The following is a 14,956-nucleotide window of genomic DNA, read 5'->3' on the forward strand; positions in this document are numbered from 1 at the left end:
ACTGTGTGAAAACTTTAAGGCTAAACTCTGGGATGAAGAGTTCTTTAAGCCACTGTGCATTTTCTAGCTTGTATGGTAATTGCTCTCTAATTTAGAAACTGTGTGATTAACAAGTATTTCTTTAAAAATTCTATAATTAGAAAGAGGCATAAAATTTCAAATTACTCATATAAGCATATATTACATTAATACATCTGAATAAATGAAGCATGTAAGATCACAAAACAGAAACATGGACCTAAAACTCCTCACACAGCTATGAAAAGTGCTGTAATTACAAATCAAAATAATTGTCTTTTAGGTCCAAAGCATGAGGTTTCAAAGTCCTGTAGCTAATAAATGTCTATACCTTCTTTATTCCAAATTTATTGCTGTACATGCATTATTATAATTTGTTTGAAGGATCATGTGTTGATCTAATGTTTCATTTTAAACTACACTCTTAAAAGTACTAAGAATTTTTTTTTGTAACATCCATCACTAATAGTATTAGTACCATATTTATATGGTGAATTTTGAGCCTACAGGAGAAGTTTATTTAAAATTTAAAAATTATGTGTCACTGAAAAGGTAGGAGATATATTATATTAAAGGTGATCTATTTTCTAGGAAATAGGAATATGCCAAAGAAATTATTTCCAGGTATTTGGTCATTTTTGATGTACTAATCTGTGTGTAATAAATAAAATTTAATTATCTGCAGATTTATGGAACTATGCTTCAAAATAAATGTTGTTTTAGAAGGAATATTAGTGTATTTAGCTTCTACTTCTATGTCTAAAAATTTACATAATATCACAAAAATTACATGATTTGTGTAGAAATGCTATACACTGTATTTATATAGTATTTTGAGGAGATTCATGGGTTTGAAATTTTTGCTTCAAATATATTTTGTCAAAAATAAACAGAACTTGGTCATAAAGCTTTTTGTTTTATATTGTGTCATCAATTTATGGTGATATTATTATTCTCTTTCAAACACAACTATATATAAAAAATAGTGATTCTTCTTCTTGGTGCCATGTTATCTTCCAAAATTCTTTTTGAAAAAAAATAAATGGAATATTTTCTTGAGCTTACTGAATGGATCATAAATTTAGTTATTAAGTTCATAACTCCAGAATATTGTATATTCTTCAAAGTAGAAATTGATTTTAAAGACTTATTTTTAAAAGACCACTCTGTTCAAATGTAAAATTGTGTGATCCTTCTAAAAATCACAACAATCTTAAAACACTTAATAGACTCAACTCCACTTTTCAAATTTATTATTTTAGAAATATGAAACCTAAAATGTTGATTACACTCAGCAAGGAATACATAGCACTATGGTTTGAGTGCTCCCTCCAAAACTCAAGTTGTAATTAATTTGCCATGGAACGGTTTTAAGAGATGAAATATTTAGGAGGCATTTAGATGAGTCAGTGCTCTCATGAATGTATTAAAGCTTTTTTTTGAGGGAGAAGGTTGGCTATGACAGGACTGAGCTCTTGATGCAAGGACCAGTTTGGCCTAATTTTTTTTATCTCCTCTACCATGTTATGATGTAACAAGAAGTCCCTTATCAGTTGCCAGTGCCATAGACTAGAACTTTCCAGTCTCCATAACTATGAAAAGTAAGTCTTTGTTCTTTATTAGTTATTCAGTCTCAGATACTCTGTTAGAACAGGAAAAATGGGACCAAGACACAAACAAATTAAGTATGTGAATTCATAAGATAAATGTGTTTTTTCTTCCCATGTTATTTATCCTCAAAGGGGGGGAAGGATTTAGAAAATATTTTATAATTTTATATTTGAGAAATTATAAAATTATAAACTTGATATGTAAAAGGTCAATCAAACATTTTTGTCTACGTGGTATGCAAAGGAAATTGATCCTACTGCTAGTGTATGGATTGAGTTAACTCAAAAATATAGGAAGAACCTATGCACATCTGTAATCCTAGCAGTTTGGGAAGATGAGGCAGGAACATCACAAGTTCAAAGCCAGTCTCAGCAATTTAGAGTGGCCCTAAGCAACTCAGAAAGACACTGTCTCTAAATAAAGTATTTTTAAAAGGTCTGAGGATGTGGAATGTGGTTTAGTAGTTAAGGTCCCCAGGGTTCATTCTCTAGTACCAAATACATACACACACACACAACAGTGTTATAGTTTAAAATGTGCATGATTTAAACCATTGTTATATGTGTCAAAATATACACCAAATTGCTTAAGAATAGATTAAAAATCCCTGTGAATTTTTAAGGTCAAAACTTACAACTTCATTTTGAGTTTCATTAGTTTTTAGTGCTGCCTTTTGATAGGCCCTTGAAGTATTAAATACAACATGGCAACTTCTAAATTCTAAGAAGGAGATGGGGAGTTGCATAAGCAAATACTTAAAAATCTCAAAAGTTGTATTTTAAAACATTTTTTTAAAATAATATTTTCTTTCTGAGTACTAAGGGCTCCAACCAAACATCTACCCATTGAGGGTAGATTTGAACTGAAACAGACAAAACTCAATCAAAGATGATGGAATATTAATTTAATCAGGTAATATATAGTCGGTATACTTTATAGTAAAGTGCTTCTATTTTTAAGTGCATCAATATAATGCAAAAAATAATCTCAATAAAAAAAATTCCAGAAATATTGAATCATTTTCACATCATTGAAAAAAAAATGTATAATATTCTAAAGGATATATTTTGAAGGTGCATGTTTGAAACACTTAAGCTGGATTGGCTTAGTAAATTACTGTTAACTCATTATCTTAATGTTATTTGTATTATGATAATTAAAATGAAAATTAGTACCATCACCATTATTATTTTTGTTGTTTGTTTGTTTTTGTACCAGAGATTGAACTCAGGGGCACTTGACCACTGAGCCCCATCCTCAGCCCTATTTTATATTTTATTTAGAGACAGGGTCTCACTGAGTTGCTTAGTGCACCAACATTATTATTTTTGAATAGACAGTATATACACGTGGACTCAACCATGTAGAGATGTTTTAAGAAAGCTTATGTGTCACCCATGTCAGTTATTTTTCCAACTGTTTCTAAGTATCAGCCCTAGCTGCTACAAGATCCATCCTCTCTGGCCAGTGTACTGTACTTCATGGTAGATACAACTCTTCTTTTCTCATTCTGTTATACTAACAAATGTCTCATGGGTATTGTATAATTCAGTGGCATTTTGATGGAAGGTAGTTAATTTTCACAGAAAACAAAAATCAGACCCTAGAAATTGACCATTCCCACCCAGTTAATTACATACCATTCATCTATCTAGTCAGGTTTATAAATGATATGAGATTCAGGAGATAATCTTCTCACCCCTATTTCCTCATTTTTAGCTTTCTTTTATCTTGCTCTTTTCTGGTTTACTGTAGGTACACAATAACTCTTTCACTTTTGCAATTCTCATCTGCATCATTAACACATGAGTAGTTGTGAAGTCGGTCTTTCTCATTGAAAAAAATCCATTACAGCTCAACAAGTTATCATTCTCAGCAACAGAATGTCACTCTAAAAATTTATTGTACCACACCTCAAAAAGATTAGCTTATAATAATTTTTTCTTTGTTCTTGTTATCTTATAAATATCTGGATCAATTAATACATTTACTTATTTATCTTGTTCTTCTTGGTTCAACTTGATATATGTTGGTAATACACGAAAACTTATCTCTTACTTCTACCACAGGCTTGTCCAAGAGAGATAAATTACAACACATGTATAATAAAATGACTTGATAGGTGCTATTAGGGCAGTATAAAATAAGGATTCTATTCCAGAACCAAGAATATTAATTTTCAAAAATCAAAGACTTACACACTTTTTCAAGATGGAGTACAAAACACTGGATTGGTCCTTCTATCTGAAACAATTGGAAAATTAAAAAAAAGAATGAAATGAAAAATTTAAGAACATTAGCTGTCAAGCAACAGGTGAGTGATATTTGAGGTTAGGAAAACAAAATGAGGCCTATGATTACCCTTTAAGAATTTCCAGGCTGTGGTACAAAATTAGGAACTCCTATAGGAATCTGGCAATCCTGGCAATGCGAGAAAACAGAACTGTGATTTTGGAGAGAGCAAAATGGCTAGAATTGGCAGGGGAGAGTACTATAAAGGATAGAGTCTGTACAGAAAAACAACTCCAGAAATTAGCAGGGCCTTCTTTGTATGTACATTTGCATAATGACCAAAAGAAAAATAATGAAGGCATGGGGAATGAACAACCCCATAAATAACATTACAGAAAAATAATGACCAAAACTCATACAAAAACAGAAATAGTTTATACTCCTGCCAGGCAGAGTACAAAATCTCATAAATCAGGGGGCCTCAAGCAGAGAACATGGTAGGATTTTGCATCACCTGTGAGATAAAATTAGCCTTGAAAAAAGGCTACTCTAGTCTTACAAAACAAAGATAGATATTAATACAAATAGGAATTAGAAAACTTTTAGAAGTAATATAAGTAAATTTTGGAAAAAAATAGAAAAATATTTTTTTGGTGTCTTTCTCAGGTTCTTCTGTGTCTTAGATCATTTTGTGTTGCTACAACAGAAAACCACAGGCTGAGAATAAAGAGGTTTACTTCTCTCATTTCTGAAGGCTAGGAGGTTCAGTTCTAAAGAGGTACATCTAGTGAGAGCCTTTTTGATGACTAAATGATGAAGGGATCACATGGTGAGTAGCATGTAAGATACAGAGACATACTCACTTTTATAACCAATCTAATTCCCTGAGTATTAGATTACTAACTCACTTCTGAGACAAGGCCTTTAATCTCTTTATGAACACAGAGCTCTTATAACCTAATCATGTCTTAAACGCCTGCCTCTCAGTACTGTTACAATGGCAATTAAATTTGAACATGAGTTTTGCCTCAAACCATGGCATGCTACTATAACAAAAATGTCATGATTTTGGTGGCTTAAACAATAAACATCTCTTTCTCACAGTTTTCGAGCTTGAAAGATCTGAGGTCAGGGTGCCAGCATGATCAGTTTCTGGTTAGGGCACTAGTTTGGTTTCTTCCCAAGGAAGCGTGTGAGTTTTTGTTGTTGTTGTTGTTTTGTTTTGTTTTTTAATCTCTTATTATGAAAATCCCATCATGAGGTTTCTACCCTAATTACTTGATTATATTCCAAATGCTCCCATTTCCATGTATTATCACATAGGGGAATAAGTTTTGAACCTATACATTTGGGAGTACACATTCAGCCCATAGGAATATGAACACAGCAATATCTAGCAATATGGGCTGAAAGTATACTCACAAATTCATAGATAAAACTCCCTATGTCTAGAAACAAACAAAAAATATTAAGTATTAAAAGAAGCAGGAAATATAACACAATAAAATAATGACCAAAAATAATCACCAAAACTCATACAAAACTGATCCATTAAAGATGAACCAGAAATGACAAGGGAGATAAAATTAGTAGCCAATATGCTCAAGAAGCTACAATAAACAAAGGTAATATTAAGTAGAGACACATAAAATACATCCTAAAGATAATTTTATTGATGAAATTTCAATGACCAAAGTAGAAGATACACTGAAATTAAAATCAGTGAGAAGAAAAACTAATAAACTTGAACATATGCCAACAGAAAATATAAAAAATGAAGGAGAGCATGTACTTTGTGTGCTTGAAACCTGGGTACAATCCACAGTACCAAAAGAAAAAAAAAAAACATGAAACAGGGTTGGGGGGAAGACTGAGACTCCTAAAAGGCAAGAAGTAAAATCAAGAAATAATAAATGGCATGGCATCAAACTAAAAAGCTTCCTCGCAACAAAGGAAACAATAAAGAATGTGAAGAGAGAGCCAAAGAATTGGAGAAAATCTTTACCACTAGTACTTCAGATAGAGCATTAAGTTCCAGGACATACAAAGAACTCAAAAACTTTAACAAAAAATCCAAAAACAAAAAAACAAACAAAAAACAAATAAACCAATCAATAATGGCAAAGGGACTGAACAGGCATTTCATAGAAGAAGAAATACAAATAGTCAACAAATATATGAAAAAATATCCACCATCTATAGCATTAGAGAAATGCAAATCAAAACTACACTGATATCCCATCTCACTCCTGTCAGCATGGCAATTATCAAGAATACATATAACAGTCGGGCTGGGGATATAGCTCAGTTGGTAGAGTGTTTGCCTTGCATGCACAAGGCTCTGGGTTCAATCCCCAGAACAACCAAAAAAAATGTATACAAATAACAGTAAATGTTGGTGAGGATGCGGGGAAAAGGTTCACATATACATTGATGGTGAGATTGCAAATTGTTCCAACCACTCCAGAAAGCAGAATGGAGTTTTCTTAGAAAACTTGGAATAGAACCACCATTTGACCCAGTTATCCCATTCATTGGGTTATACCCAAGGGATGTAAAATCAGCATACTACTGTGACACAGCCACATCTATGGCTGTGTTTATATCACATATGTTTATGGCAGCTATCACAATAGCTAAGCTACAGAACCAACCTAGGTGCCCTTCAACAGATGAATAGATAAATAAAATGTGGTACAAATACTCAATATAATATCACTCAGTCATAAAGAAGAATGAAATTATGGCATTTGCCAGTAAATTGGTGGAACTGGAGACTATCATGCAAAGTGAAATGAGCCAGTCCCAAAATAGCAAAGATCCAATGTTTTCTCTGATATGTGTATACTCACATAGAATAAGAGGGAGGGTAGGGAAGAACAGAAGTTTATTGGGTTAGATGAAGAGAATGAAGGGAAAGGAGGGGGAATGGGAATAGATAAAAGACAATAGAATGAAATGCATATATCCTTCCGTTCTTATATATGAAAACATAACCAGTGAAGCTTCACATCGTATACAACTACAATAATGGGATTATAATTGGAACATATTATTCTTATTCTATATATGTCAAAATGCACTGTACAAAAAGAACAAATTTTTAAAAAAAAAGAATGACAAGAAGATCCAAGCTGGCAGAGTAGAGGAGAACCTATTCCTGGCTGCTCTGTGTGTGAATCCCAGAGAGAGGTCGGATGGTTTTCCCACTAGGGCTCCCATTGACAAATTGAAGCTTCTCAGAGCATGTGACAGGATACAGGACACTGAGTGTGCAAAATCACAATAGATCCACACCAAAACACATTACAAAGAAAATGTCCAACATACAGAACAAGGAGAGAATTTTAAAAGCCACAAGAGAAAAGAACCAGATTACATATAGGGGTAAACCAATTAGGTTAATTGCTGATCTTTCAACATAGACCCTGAAAGCTAGAAGATCCTGGAACAACATATTTGAAACACTGAAAGGTAATGGGTTACAACCAAGAATAATTATCTAGCAAAATTAAGCTTCAGGTTTAAATATTAAATAAAAACCTTCCACAATAAAGAAAAGTTAAAAGAATTTGCAGCTAGAAAACCAGTGCTTCAAAACATCCTTGGCAAAACATTTCATGAAGAGGGAATGGAAAATAACAACGAAAACCAATGGTGGGAGGTAGTACACTAAAAGAAAAACTAATCAAATAGGAAAAGCCAAGTCAAGTTAAATAACAAAAATAAACAAATATGGCTGGAAATACAAACTATATCTCAATAGTAATCCTAAATGTTAATGGCTTAAACTCATCAATCAAAAGACAAAGGCTAGTAGACTGGATTAAAAAAAATCCAACAATATGTTGCCTACAGGAGACTTATTTGATGGGAAAAGACATACACAGACTGAAAGTGAAAGGTTGGGAAAAATCATACCACTCACATGGACCTCAGAAGCATGCAGGGTGTCCATACTCATATCAAATAAAGTAGGCTTCAAGCCAAAGTTAATCAAAAGGGATAAAGAAGGACATTACATACTCCTCAAGGGAACCATACACCAACAAGACATAACAATCATTAATATATATTCCCCAAACAATGGTGCAGCTATGTTCATCAAACAAACTCTTCTCAAGTTCCAGAGTCAAATTGATCAAAACACAATAATCAAGGGTGATTTTAACACACCTCTCTCACCGCTGGACAGATCTTTCACACAAAAGTTGAATAAAGAAACTATAGAATGCAATAACATAACTAATAACTTAGATTTAATGGACATATATAGAATATTTCAACCAACATCAAGCAGATACACTTTCTTGTCAGCAGCGCATGGATCCGTCTCAAAAATAGACTGTATATATGTCACAGGGAAACTCTTAGCAAATACAAAGGAATAGAAATACTACCATGCATTTTATGTGATCATAATATAATGAAATTGTAAATCAATGTTAAAATAAGAAAGAAAAATCGCTACATCACATGGAGACTGAACAATTTACTACTGAATGAACAGTGAGTTACAGAAGACATCAAGGAGGAGATTAAAAAATTCTTAGAGGTAAATGAGAACATAGACACAACATATCGAAATCTCTGGGACACTATGAAAGCAGTACTAAGAGGAAAATTCATTGCATGGAGTTCATTCCTTAAAAGAAGAAAAAGCCAACAAATACATGACCACACACTACATATCAAAGTCCTAGAAAAAGAAGAACAAATCAGAAGCAAAAGCAGTAGAAGGCAAGAAATAATTAATCAGAGCTGAAATCAATGAAATAAAAACAAAAGAAACAATTGAAAAATAGACAAAACTAAAAGTTGGTTCTTTGAAAAAATAAATAAGATTGACAGACCCTTAGCCATGCTAACAAAGAGAAGGAGAGAGAACCCAAATTATTAGCATATGTGATGAAAAAGGCAATATCACAAGAGACACTACAGAAATACAGAAGATAATTAGAAATTATTTTGAAACCTATACTCTAATAAAATAGAAGACAGTAAAGGCATCAATAAATTCCTAAAGTCATATGATCTGCCCAGATTGAGTCAGGAAGATATACACAACTTAAACAGACCAATATCTAGTGAGGAAATAGAAGAAGCCATCAAAATAATACCAACCAAGAAAATCCCAGGACTGGATGGATATACAACCAAGTTTTTCAAGACCTTTAAAGAAGAAATAATACCAATACTCTTCAATTTATTTCAGGAAATAGAAAAAGAGGGAGTACTTCCAAATTCATTCTACAAGGCCAATATTACCCTGATTCTAAAACCAGACAAAGAAACTTCAAAAAAAGAAAATTTCAGACCAATATCTCTAATGAACACAGATGCAAAAATCCTCAATAAAATTCTGGCAAATTGAATACAAAAAATATCAAAAAGATCATGTACTATGACCAAGTGGGATTCATCCCAGGGATGCAAGGTTGTTTCAACATAGAGAAATCAATAAACGTAACTCATCACATCAATAGACTTAAAGATAAGAACCATATGATTATCTCGATAGATGCAGAAAAAGCATTCAACAAAATACAGCACCCCTTTATATTCAAAACACTCGAAAAATTAGGGATAACAGGAACTTATCTCAACATTGTAAAGGCTATCTGTGCTAAGCCTCAGGCGAAAATCATTCTAAATGCAGAAAAACTGAAGGCATTCCCTCTAAAATCTGGAATAAGTCAGAGATTCCCTCTCTCACATTTTTTATTCAACATAATTCTTTTGTTTTTTTTTTTGTTTTTTTTTTTTTTTGAGAGAGAGGGGGGGATTTTTTAAATATTTATTTATTTTTTAGTTTTCAGTGGACACCACATCTTTATTTTTATTTTTATGTAAAAATAAAAATAAAGACATACACAGACTGAAGGTCACTTACATGGACTTTGGAAGCAAGCAGAGGTATCCATACTCTTTATCAAATAAAGTAGACTTCAAGCCAAAGTTAATAAAAAGGATAGAACCCAGTGCCCCATGCATGCCAGGTGAGCGCGTTACCACTTGAGCCACATCCGCAGCCCTCAACATAATTCTTGAAACATCAGCCAGAGCAATTAGACTGATGAAAGAAATTAAAGGAATAACTATAGGAAAAGAAGAACTTAAACCAGCACTATTTGCTGACAATATGATTCTATACCTAGAAGACCCCCCCCAAAAAAAAAAAAACTCCACCAGAATACTTCTAGAACTAGGAAATGAATTCAGCAAAGTGGCAAGATATAAAATCAACACTCATAAATCAAAGACATTTCTGTATATCTGTGACAAATTCTCTGAAAAGGAAATGAAGAAAACTACCCCATTCACAATATCTTCAAAAAAATAGAATAAAATACTTGGGAATCAACTTAAAAAAAGAGGTGAAAGATCTGTACAATGAAAACTACAGAATCCTAAAGAGAGAAATAAAAGAAAACCTTAGAAGATGGAAAGATCTACCTTGCTCATGGATAGGCAGAATTAACATTATTAAAATGACCATACTACCAAAAGCACTATACAAGTTCAAAATGCAATTCTGATGAACATCCCAATGGCATTCCTCATAGAAATAGAAAAAGCAATCATGAAATTCATCTGGAAAAATAAGAGACCCAGAATAGCTAAAGCAATTCTAAGCAGGAAGAGTGAAACAGGTGGTATTGCTATACCAGACCTTAAACTATACTACAGAGCAATATTAACAACAACAGCATGGTACTGGAACCAAAAAAGGCTGGTAGACCAATGGTACAAGAATAGAGACTACCCACAAATTACAACTATTTTATATTAGACAGAGGTGCCAAAGACATGCACTGGAGAAAAGATAGCTTCTTCAACAAATGGTGCTGGGAAAACTGGAAATTCATATGCACCAAAATGAAATTAAACCCCTATCTCTAATCATGTACAACTCAAGATGGATCAAGGATCTAGGAATTAAACCAGAGAATCTGTGTCTAATAGAAGAAAATTAGGCCCTAATCTTCATCACGTGTGATTAGGCCCCAACTTCCTTAATAAGACTCTTATAGCACAAGAATTAAAACCAAGAATCAACAAATGGGATGGATTCAAACTAAAAAGTTTTTTCTCAGCAAAAGAAATAAACTGTGAGGTGAACAGGGAGCCTACATCCTGGGAATAAATTTTTACCCCTCACACATCAGATAGGGCACTAATCTCTAGGGTATATAAAGAGCACAACAAGATAATCACCAAAAGACCAAATAATCCAATCAATAAATGGGCCAAGGATCTGAACAGATACTTCTCAGAAGAGGATATACAATCAATCAATAAATATATGAAAAAATGCTCATCATCTCTAGCAATCAGAGAAATGAAAATCAAAACTACTCTAAGATACCATCCCATGACAGTAAGAATGGTAGCTATTATGAAGACAAACAATAACAAGTTTTGGTGAGGATGTGGGGAAAAGGTACACTCATATACTGCTGGTGGGACTGCAAATTGGTGCAGCCAATTTGGAAGGCAGTATAGAGATTGCTTGGAAATCTGGAAATCTGGACCCAACTATTCCTCTTCTTGGACTATACCCAAAGGACCTAAAAACAGCATACTACAGGGGCACAGCCACATCAATGTTTATAGCAGCAAAATTCACAATAGCTAAACTATGGAGCCAGCCTAAATGTCCTTCAGTGGATGAATGAATAAAAAAATTGTGGAATTTATACACAATGGAATTTTACTCAACACTAAAAAAGAAGAAATTCATGGCATTTGCAAGCAAATGGATGGCATTAGAGAAGATCATGCTACCTGAAGTTAGCCAACCCCCCACCCCCCAAAAAAATGCCGAATGTTTTCTCTGATATAAGGCGGTGGAGGTGACTCAACGTAGGGCAGGGAGGGAGAGCATGGGAGGAAGATTACCTCTAGATAGGGAAGAGGTGTTTGAGGGAAAGTGAGGGAGAAGGGGAATAGCAAGGATGGTGGAAGGTATGATGTCAACATACCTTATATACAATCAGAGATATAATATATTATGGTATAAATGTGTATGAAGAATTGTAATGCAAAAAAGAGAGAGCTCACATATAATGGCATAATTTGGCATGAACATACTTTATATACAGAGTTACAAAAAATTGTGCTGTAAATGGATAATAATGAATGTAATGCATCACACTATTTTCATGTATGTAAGAAATAAATTTAAAAAGACTGACAGAAAATTAAAATAGTAATATTTGGGAGAGCTTAAAATAACAATGTGAAGTTGGACACCCCAATGGAAGAATTAGAGGAAATGACACATATTTGAAAAAATAACACACAATTTTTAAAAATTGGTAAAAAGCATAAACCCCAAGTTTTCACAAAAGCTAGTGTGAGAAACTGAAAATAATTCATGCAAAAACATTTTAATCAGACTGCTTTAAAGTAATAAGTACAAATAAATTAAAGCAAGTAGACAATACAAGACATATTATAAGTAAAATAACATATAATATAAATCAAAGTAACTAAGATAAAAAGAGCACAGATTTTGTTGGTAGCAGCAATGATAATAATAAGGCTGTGGAACAAGATATTTAAAATATTGAAATAAAAATATCTGTCATTCTGTAATACTGCATATAATGAGAATTTTTTTCAAAACTGAGGGTGAAATAATGATTTTTCATATCTCAAATATGTTTAAGAATTGGAAACCATTAGAAATTCATAATAAGAAATATTAAGAAAGTATTTGTGGAAAAAGGGAAATGTGAACAGGTGGAAATCTTGGTGTATACAAAAGAATGACGAACATTGGAAATGGTCACTATATGGGACCACAGAATTTAAATATTAAATATCTTAAAATAACTTACTCTTCATAGCAAAAAACACTGAGATATGTATGTAAAATGTGCATGTTACAATGATTGCACAAAAACTTGAAGGAAAGAAATGGAAGGATAATGTTCTAGGTTTCTTATACATGAAGTGATATAGTATCACTAGAATATACTTGTTATAACTTAGATAATGTATGTTATAACCATAAAGCAATGACTATAATAATACCACAAAATAATTATAATTAAAAACAAAGGATATAAAATTAAATCCTAAAAAAATCAACATCAAAAATAAGGAAGAGGGGCTGGGGCTGGGGCTCAGCAGTAGAGCACTTGCCTCACATGTGCAAGACCCTGGGTTCGATCCTCAGCACCACATAAAAATAAACAAGTGAAATAAAAGTATTGTGTCCAACTATAACTAAAATATAAATATTAAAAAAAGAATAAGGAAGAAAAATTATAAAAGAGAGAAAATAACAAATGAGGTAAATAAGAAGGCAAGATGTTATATGTTAACCCAATTCTAGCAATAATCATCTTAAATATAAATGGTCTAATTGAGAAAATAAAAAGGAAGAGCCCATTGAATTTTATGACAAAGCAAGACATTATTCTGCCAAAATAAAACCTATCTTAAAAGCAAGATTAGGTTAAAAAAGGATGGGAAAATATGTAACATAGTAATACTAATCATAAGACAGCTGAAGTACCTAAACTAATGGCATACAAAATAAATTTCATAGCAAAGAATGTTACCATAAATAAAATGGACTATTTTCCAGTGATATATGGACCAATTCAGCAAGAAGTCATCATAATTCTAAAATTTTATGTACCTTAAAAACAGACATTCAAATTAAGTAATACAAAAAGTATTTGAATTGCATGGAGAAATATGAAATCCACAACTGTAGACAGAGATTTAAATATCTTTCTCTCTACATTTCCTGTCTCTACAAGCAGAGAGGATATCAAAAGTGATATAAAATTGTAGGATACAATAACCAAATTAACCTGAAATTTGTATAACATTCTACCCCATGAGCAAAATAATTTTTTTCAAGTGTGCATAGAACATGTACGAAAATAGAATCAAATCTAAAAATGTCTCAAATTATATCAGGTACTCACTTTGACGCCACTGGAGTTCAATCAGAAGTGAATTACAGAAAAAGACATCTAAAATCCTCAAATAATATACTTTTAAGTAACCTATTCACCAAATAAAGATAAAATGGAAATTATTTTGAAATATATGACAATCAACACAAAACGTAAAATGATATGTGGAATTCAGGCTAGGAAATTATTAGAGGGGGGCATTTTAGCACAAAATTCCTACTTTAGAAATAAAGCAAAGGGTCCAAAACAATTTCCATTTTCCCCTAAGAAACAAAAGAAGAGCCAACTAAATTTAAACTATGCCAAAGGAAAAAGACAATAGCAACAAAAGAGTGAAAATCAATGGAATATGTAGATGAGTAGCATTAGAGAAAAATTTAAGTGTGATAAAATTTTGGGTCTTCACTTTTTTTTTAAATGTGGCGCTGAGGATTGAACCCAGGCTCACTGGTAGAGCACTTGCCTAGCACAGGTGAGGCCCTGGGTTCGATCTTCAGCACTACATAAAAAATAATTAATTAATTAATTAAAGATATTGTGTCCAACTACAACTAGAAAATAAATATTTACAAAAAAACTTTGGTATTTTGAAACATATATTCATTACAAATAAGAACATGAAAAGATGATCTATGGTGCAAATTAAAACCTCAAAGAGATACCCTGGCATATTTAATAAGAATGGCTCAACATTTTTTATAAACTAACTGTATCAAATGTTGGCAAATAGAAGGAACAAGTGGAACTCTTATCTACTGCTAGTGAGGATCTAAAATGGTACACTTTCAAAAGAAGTTTAAAGCAGTCTTGAATAAACATTGAACTCATACATACACTATGATCTGGCATTCTGTTCCTAGTTTTTGCCTTAGTAGTAAAATTTATTTGTCTATACAAAGACATTTTCACAAATATTCCCAGAAGCTTTATTTATAAGGGCAACAAACAACACAAAAACACCACACACAAATAAACACCAAATATCCACTCATGGGTGAATAGATAATGCTGGTATATCCATTTAATAGAATATTACTCAACATAAATGAAGCAATAAACTGTTACATAGATAACAACATTGATGAGTCCCAAAATAATTACACTGCATAAAATAACTTGGACATTTATAGAGTATATACTATTTACCATTCACC

Source organism: Urocitellus parryii, unplaced genomic scaffold (assembly GCF_045843805.1).
Source record: "Urocitellus parryii isolate mUroPar1 unplaced genomic scaffold, mUroPar1.hap1 Scaffold_43, whole genome shotgun sequence".
NCBI lineage: Eukaryota > Metazoa > Chordata > Mammalia > Rodentia > Sciuridae > Urocitellus > Urocitellus parryii.